A 10,000-nucleotide genomic window follows, 5' to 3' on the forward strand; every position below is an offset into this window, starting at 1 on the left:
ATGAACTACTCATTTCCTCCGAATGAACAAGATTTTTGTTATGAAGATATCAGATATGCAGCCAATGAATGTATTGGGAGTCGATTCTTAGACTGGATATTCACCCTCTTAGGAACCACCAAGCTTGTAGTTGAAACAAATAAACACGCATTTCCTCGCTCAGCTGTTCGAATGTGGATGCGTCTGCTCACAGAAACACCAAGACTCACGGAATAATAATAACGAAAACTATTATCAGATTTTAGCACAAGATAAAGGGCATTCAGAATAATCGAATCGAGTTATATTTACTGTTTCGTAACTCATTATCCAGTATTGACTACGTGATAGGCGCTGCACACACATAAACAATTATAAGTCATCTATATCACTGTAATTCTACTTTTAGATCATGAATAATATAATGTAACATGTTTACTTTCTTAATTAAACGTATATGTAACTTTCACTTTCAACTCGCTTGCACACTCATTCTCTCCCTCGCTCGTTTATTCTCTCTCTCTCTCTCTCTCTCTCTGACTTGTAAACCAACATACAATGAGGGGATTTTAAATTATGGAAAAAAAAACGTTTATCGTGTTGGTCGCATTCGTATCAGGGATATACTTTAATATATTGTGAAATTTACCGCTATTGACATTTTCGGTTTAAGTCATCAGATATATATATATATATATATATATATATATATATATATATATATATATATATATATATATATATATATATATATATATATAAAGACAAAGAGATGGATATGCATATAAACATATATGTGTGCACGTGTGTTTACATTATATTCTGAATGTATATCTTGGAATCTCTCTCACTCATTTACTCTTTCTCTCAGCTCATTCGTTCACTCACTCTCATTAATCAAATAATTCGTTCATTCCTCTCTCTCTCTCTTTTAAATATGCCTCTTTCTCATTGGCTTCTTTGATAAGTGTCGTAGCTTTGTGTTAGTTCGAATTGGGCCAAATTGGGCCCAAATATATCACATGTAACAAGCGATGATGAAACAACAAATGGATAGTTTAAAAGCAGGACTAATTTTATAATAATAAGAAGTCGTCGTAATGGAGGAATGGTTAACGGTGTGGCTTGGAATATCCAGGTCCCGCGTTCGAGACTGTTCCATGCCAAGTGTGGAATCACATGTAGGCCCATTTTTAGTGTTTATTAACTGCAATTATTTCACCATTTTGTTGTTGCCGCAAAAGTTCGAAGTTTAATGCCAACTGTGGAATCGCACACAAGCCTCAACTTTTAAGCTGTGTGAATTTTGCTTCTTAATCTATAATAAAACGCTTAGTAATCACAAGTAAATACTGCATCGAATAGGTTCACATAAGAGGTTGAACAATTTATCATTTATCATATATATATATATATATATATATATATATATATATATATATATATATATATATATATATATATATATGTTGTATGTGTGTGTGTGCACATCACCGTTCTCTCTCACTCTCTATCTATCAGTCTGTCTATCTATCTGTTTATATACACACGTATATTATATATCTAACTATGAGTGAATAAGTTTGTCAAGAAAGCGTACCTACCATATATACATTATCTCTCTCTCTCTCTCTCTCTCTCTCTCTCTCTCTCTCTCTCTCTCTCTCTCTCTCTCTCTCTCTCTCTCTCTCTCTCTCTCTCTCTCTCTCTCCGTTTTAACATTCAAAACATCTAACGACTGTTGTGAAATCACTTGATTCTTTGTTTGTGATCAATTGAATCAAACAAAAATTTCTGTACATATATGATAAACTTGCTTCCATAGAAAGTTTCATTAATAACAAGGATTTTTAGGTGTTATCAGTTGTTCTAAATCTTTTGAAATAATTAGGCCATGTTCAATTATGGTATTACATATTCCATCTCCTGCCAATCAAACGTTTTTAAATCACTGTGAAATAAAAACTAATCATGAATATTATCTCGTAATTTGCAATCATTATATAATATTGTTGGATTATTGTCTAAAATTCCATGATTTTCATTTAGAGCTATGCTAATTATTGCTTTAACGCTAATGGTATTACATCTATATCTATCTATCTCTCTCTCTCTCTCTCTCTCTCTCTCTCTCTCTCTCTCTCTCTCTCTCTCTCTCTCTCTCTCTCTCTATATATATATATATATATATATATATATATATATATATATATATATATATATGTATGTACATACAATGCATATGTATATATATACATACATATATATACATATGCATATATATGTATATATATATTTAACTTTCTCCCAGGAAACAAGAACTAACTTACCTAGCACATTGTCATTCCTGGATATTATAAACATAAAAATTAAAAATGGCACTCTCGTTTTCTCAAGTACGAATGCATATGTCACCTTTAATTGTAGCGAAATTTTTAATAAGGATCGTATCATTAATCAAAGAAAATTCCTATAATTGAATATTACTTGCTTTATATTCGTGAAGGACCGGTGGCGTTGAGGTGAAGAACTGTGTGGCTTTTCTTGCAGTTCTGGTGTTACTTTACGCACTTTTGCTTTTCATTTCATAACGAGGTGTGACGTAGAGTTCCTATGCAATGATTTTCACAAAGGGTAGATCCCGCCAGCGAGAACTTACCTACGTACTTGAGTAAAAGATTATATCAATTTGCTATTTTCTTCCTTTTTGATGTTATTATTACCGTTATCATTTTAATTTTCATGATCATTTCCGCAGTTATTGGCATTACCATCATTATAATTACTATTATCATCCTGATTATTACTGTAATCATTTCTCCAAAAATTTACGTTCCCACTCCCTTCCTACCCCAACTTTACCCAATAATTAGTCAAGCTAAAATGTCAGGATTGTAAGCCCGAAGTGTCCAGCTGTTTATTTTGTATTAGAACAAAACTAACAAACGAAGCTGGAGCAAGAATAATCCAATACTTCTGTACTGAGTAATAAACTATGTGGTTAATACGCAGTTTGTCTAAAATCATATTTCCCTCCCCTCTCTCTATTGCTCTTTCCCTCTCTCTTTCTCCTCTCCCTCCCTCTGTTTATACTATTATTATGATAATTATTGTCATAATCATTGTCTATTTTATCATCATTATATATGTTATCTCCTTTTCATTATTATCATCATTATCCTTTTCATGATTATTATATGAGTTTTAAAAATGCAGAAAAATACCCGATTCATTGTTTATCTATTATCATTTTCATTATCCTCATTTTTCCATTATATTATTGTTCTAAGCGTTATTGATATTACTGTTACTTTTGCTCTTAAGCTTCTTACCATTGCTATCGTTATCATCACATTGTTGTTGTTGCTGTCGTTTTTGTTCTTTTTATCACCATCTTTATTATAACTTTAACATGCTTCACTTCTTTAGATATTTTAAGAATATGAAAAAATCAAAATAAATAATTTATCCAAAACAAAATAATGATCATAATAAACTTTAAAAATAAAGAATTAGAAGATGTAACAAAGCGTGGTTTCGATCCACGGTCCTCCGGGTTATGAGCCCGGCACGCTTCCACTGCGCTACCTTGTTTTGTAATTTAATTTGAACAATGTATAACTATTCTTAGCATTTCGTAAATAGCCTTATCTCGTTCATCATTAATAATATCATCATTATCATTCTTTGCATATGCACGTCTGCCATTATTACTATGACTGAAAAGCTATCATTTTTCTTTCTCATTTCTGTTTCATTATTTCGCTATGCATTTGGCTCTCGTATCTATATAATCATCATTATTACAATTATTACTATTGTTACGGATATCTTTATTGTGACTCTCCCTATCATCATTGTCAATGCTATCACTGTCCTTTTATACTTATCAATGGTACCGTCATCATTATCATTATTATAACCGTAATTATCATTTTTATCATTATTATCATTTATATGATTATGATTTTTTCATTATTATCATCATAACTGTTTCTGTAATCATCAGCATTAGTTTTTACAATTATTTTGTTAATCATAATCATTATCAATACTATTATAATCATTATCATTATCAATATCATTATAATCATTATCATTATCAATATTATTATAATCATTATCATCATTAATATCATTACCACCGCTGTCATTATCATTAGCATCATTATCATTACTCATAGTAGTATTAGCATAATCCTTACTCTCATTATAATCATTATTATTATCCTTATCAGTTTCATGATTACTATATTATGATTGTTTTAAAAAGTTTAGCTGTTATCATCTCGATTATCCTCATTTCTCCGTTATCTTATTGTTCTAAGCGATATTACTATTATCGTTACTTTTGCTCTTAAGCTTATTATTATTGTTATCATTTTCATCATCGTTATGATTCATTATTTCTTACTGATGTTGTTGCCATTTTTGTTCTTATTTCCAACTTTATTATAATTTGAATATGCTTCACTTCTATATGATATTTAAGAATATGAAAAAAATAAAATTTACAATCTATTTAAAACAGAATAATGATAATAATAAACTTAAAAAAGATAAAACATTATAAGTCTGTAACATTGCGTGGTTTCGATCCACGGTCCTCCGGGTTCTGAGCCCGGCACGCTTCCACTGCGCTACCTTGTTTAGTAATTTGTGAGGACAATGTATAATTATTCTTTGCATATCATGATTAGCCTTATCTCTGCCATCATTACCAATATCATCATCTTTATCATTCTTAGCATATAATCATGTCTGCCATTATTCCTACAACTGAAATCATTTTTTCTCTCATTTCTGTTTCATTATCTCGCTGTGCACTTGGCTCTCGTATCTATATAATCATTATTATTACAATTATTACTATTGTTACGGATATCTCCATATCATTGTTAATACTATCACTGCCATTTTATATTTTTTATAATGGTACCGTCATTATCTTTTTAGTATCATAATTATTATTATTATCATTATCATTATTATTGCTAGCAGACCATATTAAAATCACTATTATCATTATTCTCATATCCATTAGCATGGGTATCCCGAAAGCAAGAAGTCCTCAGGAAAAGTTTGTATATTTGTATATGACATTAAAGTCAATGAGGCTAAATATGTTTTAGGAACTTCAGTTCCTCCCCACACAAATATGCATATCTATTCGTGTTGTGAATCATGAATTTGTCTGTATTAATACACTGAATAGCGAAATAAATGCCGAAGATTTGTTTGTCGCTATGGAATATCTCGTGTGGATTAGAATAGATAGATACAATGAATAACTTTCTACAAAATATTTGTATTATTTAGCCTCAAACTGCTGATCCTCCCCTTAGTGCTATAGCCTCTCTCCAGTGTCTCTCTTATCCAGGTATGTATGTATGTATATATATGTTTAAGTTTACATGTATATTACTCTCTGCTATCAATCATCTATTTTTTCTCTCACGACAGATCTTAACAATCACACAAAGCAAACTAAATATTGTATATTCTAAATTAGAAGTAAAAATGGCACATTCCTTTTCTCAAGCATAAATGAATATGTTCGACTTCAATGGCAGCGAGAATTTTAATAAGAGTTGGATAATTAATCAAAGAATGTTTCTATGATTAAATATTGCTTGCTTTATATTCGTGACGGACCAGTGGCGTTGATGTGAAGAACTGTGTGGCTTTTCTTGCAGTTCTGGTGTTACTTTACGCACTTTTGCTTTTCATTTCATAACGAGGTGTGACGTAGAGTTCCTATACAATGATTTTCACAAAGGGTAGATCCCATCAGCGAGAACTAATCAGGAAATATGATTTTCAAGAGAACTTACCTACCTACTTGCTGCTTGCTTATGTAGTAAATTTCCCACAAAACTAAAAACAGAGAGGAGAGAGAGATTAAGGCAGTGAGAAGGAAGATGAGAGAGAAAAAAGACAAAGTAGAGAAGGAATATAAGAGAGAGAGAGAGATAAAGATATATATTAACATATATATGTATGTACGCTTGTGTTATGGAACTACACACACACACACATAAGCATAAACGAATTTTTTTAGATTAATTTCTTATTTTGCCCTTGACCATAATGGATGAAATTAAGCTGAACATTATGGAGTTGATTATGCTCCGTCTTATTCTCGGTCACACACACACACACACACACACACACACACACACACACACACACACATGTACATCATTAGTCACAGAGCAAAAAAATAAATTTCGTTACTAACATCTTGAATATATTCCGTTGAAATTAAATTCGTGGTTAACAGTATCATCATTACCGTAATTATCAGTCATTATTATTATTATTATCATTACTGTAATTGTTGTTTTCTTCATTATCTTTATCTCTATTGTCATTACCATTATCAATATCATTCTTATTATTGTCATTATTTGTTATCACTTAATCGTTATTACTACTATTGTCATTATTAGTATCATTATTATTATTTTTTGTAATTATCATTACTGTTTTATAATTATTTTGATTATTATTATCAATACTATCATAATCATCATTACATCAGTTTTCATCATAATTACTATTACTACCATCGCTGTCATCATTTTTATAATTATTATCATTACTCATAATATTATTAGCATTATCCTTACTATCATTATAATCATTATGGTCATTATCATCTATTTCAGTTTCATTATTTGCGTTATCTCATTTTTATTATAAATATCATTATCATTTTCATGATTATTATATTATGTTTTAAAGAATGCAGAAAAGCACACGATTCACTGTTTATCTATTATCATCTTGGTTATCCTCGATTTTATTGTTCTAAGCGATATTATTATTATCGCTACTCTTGTTCTCAAGCTTCTCATCATTGTTATCGTTATTGTTACCATTATCATCACTTATTGTTGTTGCTGCTGCCATTTTTGTTTTTCTGATCACCAGCTTTATTATAATTTGAATATGCTTCACTTCTATATGATTTTTAAGTATATGAAAAAATAAAATTTACAATCTATTTAAAACAGAATGATGATAATAATAAAGTTAAAAAGATAAAAGATATAAACCCTGTAACAAAGCGTGGTTTCGATCCACGGTCCTCCGGGTTATGAGCCCGGCACGCTTCCACTGCGCTACCTTGTTTAGTAATGATTTTAGGACAATGTATAATTATTCTTTGCATATCATAATTAGCCTTATCTCTGCCATCATTACCAATATCATCATCTTTATCATTCTTTGCATATAATCATGTCTGCCATTATTCCTACGACTGAAATCATTTTTTCTCTCATTTCTGTTTCATTATCTCGCTGTGCACTTGGCTTTCGTATCTATATAATCATTATTATTACAATTATTACTATTGTTAAGGATGTTTTTTTTATGGTGAATCTCCATATCATCATTATCACTGATTATATTATCACTGTCATTTTATATTTTTTATCAATGGTACCGTCATTATCTTTTTTAGTATCATAATTATTATCATTATCATTATTGTTATCATATTCTAATTTCAGCCGCAGACCATATTAAATTTACCATTATCATTATTCTCATATCCATTAGCATGGGTATCCCGAAAGCAAGAAGTCCTCAGGAAAAGTTTGTATATTTGTATATGACATAAAAATCACTGAGGCTAAATATGTTTTATACGCACATCTATAGTATCCCTACTTGAATGAATTAATGGGACCATAAACTTACTAAGATAATACATATAAATACTCTGATTTTGTAATACAGGACACATATGCCAATTATTTCTACACTAATGCATATACTGTGAACAGACGTACATTGACACAGAAAGGAAATAAACACTGCATAAATGACAAAAGTAAAGTGAGGTGGACTGCTAATTCCCTCAGAATGAACAAGATTTTTGTTATCAAGATATCAGACATGCAGCCAATGAATATATTGGGAGTCGATTCTTAGACTTTGGATATTCACCCTCCAAGGAACCACCAAGCTAGTACTTAAAACAAATAAACACGTATTTTCCTCCATCACGACAAACTCTTATAATAAAATTAGTGCTGTATTTAAACCACTTCGTTGTTCCTGTTGCAATCTGTTCACCATGAATTCCACACATACATACATACATACATACATATATATATATATATATATATATATATATATATATATATATATATATATATATATATATATATATATATATTTTATGTTTATGTTTACATGTATATTACTCTCTGCTATCAATCATCTATTTTTTCTCGCACGACAGATCCTAACAATCACACAAAGCAACTAAACTTGACAAGAGGCAAGGTGATATCTGAGAAGCATATACTCATGCCAAAAACATATATATGTATGTACGCTTGTGTTATGGAACTATTCACTCACACACACATAAGCATAAACGATTTTTTTTTAGATGAATTTCTTATTTTGCCCTTGACCATAATGGATGAAATTAAGCTGAACATTATGGAGTTGATTATGCTCGGTCTTATTCTCGGTCACACACACACACACACACACACACACACACACACACACACACACACACACATGTACACCATTAGTCACAGAGCAAAAAAAAACCTCGCAAAGTCATCGATATTATAGTCTTAGTCATTTTTGATTTCGTTACTAACATCTTGAATATATTCCGTTGAAATTAGATTCGTGGTTAACAGTATCATCATTACCGTAATTATCAATGTCATTATTATTATCATTATCATTACTGTAATTGTTGTTTTCTTCATTATCATTATCTCTATTAGCATTACCATTATCAATATCATTCTTATCATTGTCATTATTTGCTATCACTTAATCGTTATCATTACTATTGTCATTTTTTTGTAATTATCATTACTGTTTCATAATTATTTTGATTATTATTATCAATACTATTATAATAATCATTAGCATCAGTTTTCATCATAATTACTATTACTAGCATCGCTGTCATTATTTTCATCATCATAATCATTACTCATAATAGTATTAGCAATATCCTTACTATCATTATAATCATTATTGTCATTATCATCTATTTCAGTTTCATTATTTGCGTTATCTCATTTTTATTATGATTATCATTATCATTTTCATGATTATTATATTATGTTTTAAGGAATACAGAAAAGCACACGATTCACTGTTTATCTATTATCATCTTGATTATCCTCGATTTTATTGTTCTAAGCGATATTACTATTATCGCTACTCTTGTTCTCAAGCTTCTCATTGTTATCGTTATTGTTACCATTATCATCACTTATTGTTGTTGCTGCTGCCATTTTTGTTGTTCTTATCACCAGCTTTATAATAATTTGAATATGCTTCACTTCCATATGATTTTTAAGAATATGAAAAAAATAAAATTTACAATCTATTTAAAACAGAATAATGATAATAATAAACTTAAAAAAAAAAGAAAAAAAAAACATTCCCCTTGTAACAAAGCGTGGTCTCGATCCACGGTCCTCCGGGTTATGAGCCCGGCACGCTTTCACTGCGCTACCTTGTTTTGTGATCTCATTGGAAAAATGTATAATTATTGTTAGCATATTTTGAATAGCCTTATCTCTGTCATCATTACTAATATCATCATCTTTATCATTCTTTGCATATTATCATGTCTGCCATTATTCCAATGACTGAAATCATTTTTTCTCTCATTTCTGTTTCATTATCTCGCTGTGCACTTGGCTCTCGTAACTATACAATCATTATTATCACAATTATTACTATTGTTAAGGATATCTTTATTGTGACTCTCCCTATCATCATTGTCAATACTATCACAGCCATTTTATATTTTTTTTATCAATGGTACCGTCATTATCTTTGTTAGTATCATAATCATTATTATTATCATTGTCATTATTATTATCATTATCATTATCATTATTGCTACCATATTCTAATTCCAGCCGCAGATCGTATCAAAGTCACCATTATCATTATTCTTATATCCATTAATGTGGGTATCCCGAAAATATGAAGTCCTCAGGGAAAGTTTTTATAT

At 30.0% G+C, this 10,000-nt stretch overlaps 2 non-coding genes across 2 annotated transcripts; both read right to left on the reverse strand.

Annotated features, from left to right (window-relative positions):
- Positions 1-3,501: 3,501 nt before the first annotated feature.
- Positions 3,502-3,573, reverse strand: TRNAM-CAU (transfer RNA methionine (anticodon CAU)). Its single transcript has one exon. It is a non-coding gene; the product is annotated as a tRNA-Met (tRNA).
- Positions 3,574-7,044: 3,471 nt separating this feature from the next.
- On the reverse strand, positions 7,045-7,116 carry TRNAM-CAU (transfer RNA methionine (anticodon CAU)). Its single transcript has one exon. It is a non-coding gene; the product is annotated as a tRNA-Met (tRNA).
- Between the last annotated feature and the right edge of the window lie 2,884 nt (positions 7,117-10,000).

Source organism: Penaeus vannamei, chromosome 3 (assembly GCF_042767895.1).
Source record: "Penaeus vannamei isolate JL-2024 chromosome 3, ASM4276789v1, whole genome shotgun sequence".
Taxonomy (NCBI): Eukaryota; Metazoa; Arthropoda; class Malacostraca; order Decapoda; family Penaeidae; genus Penaeus; species Penaeus vannamei.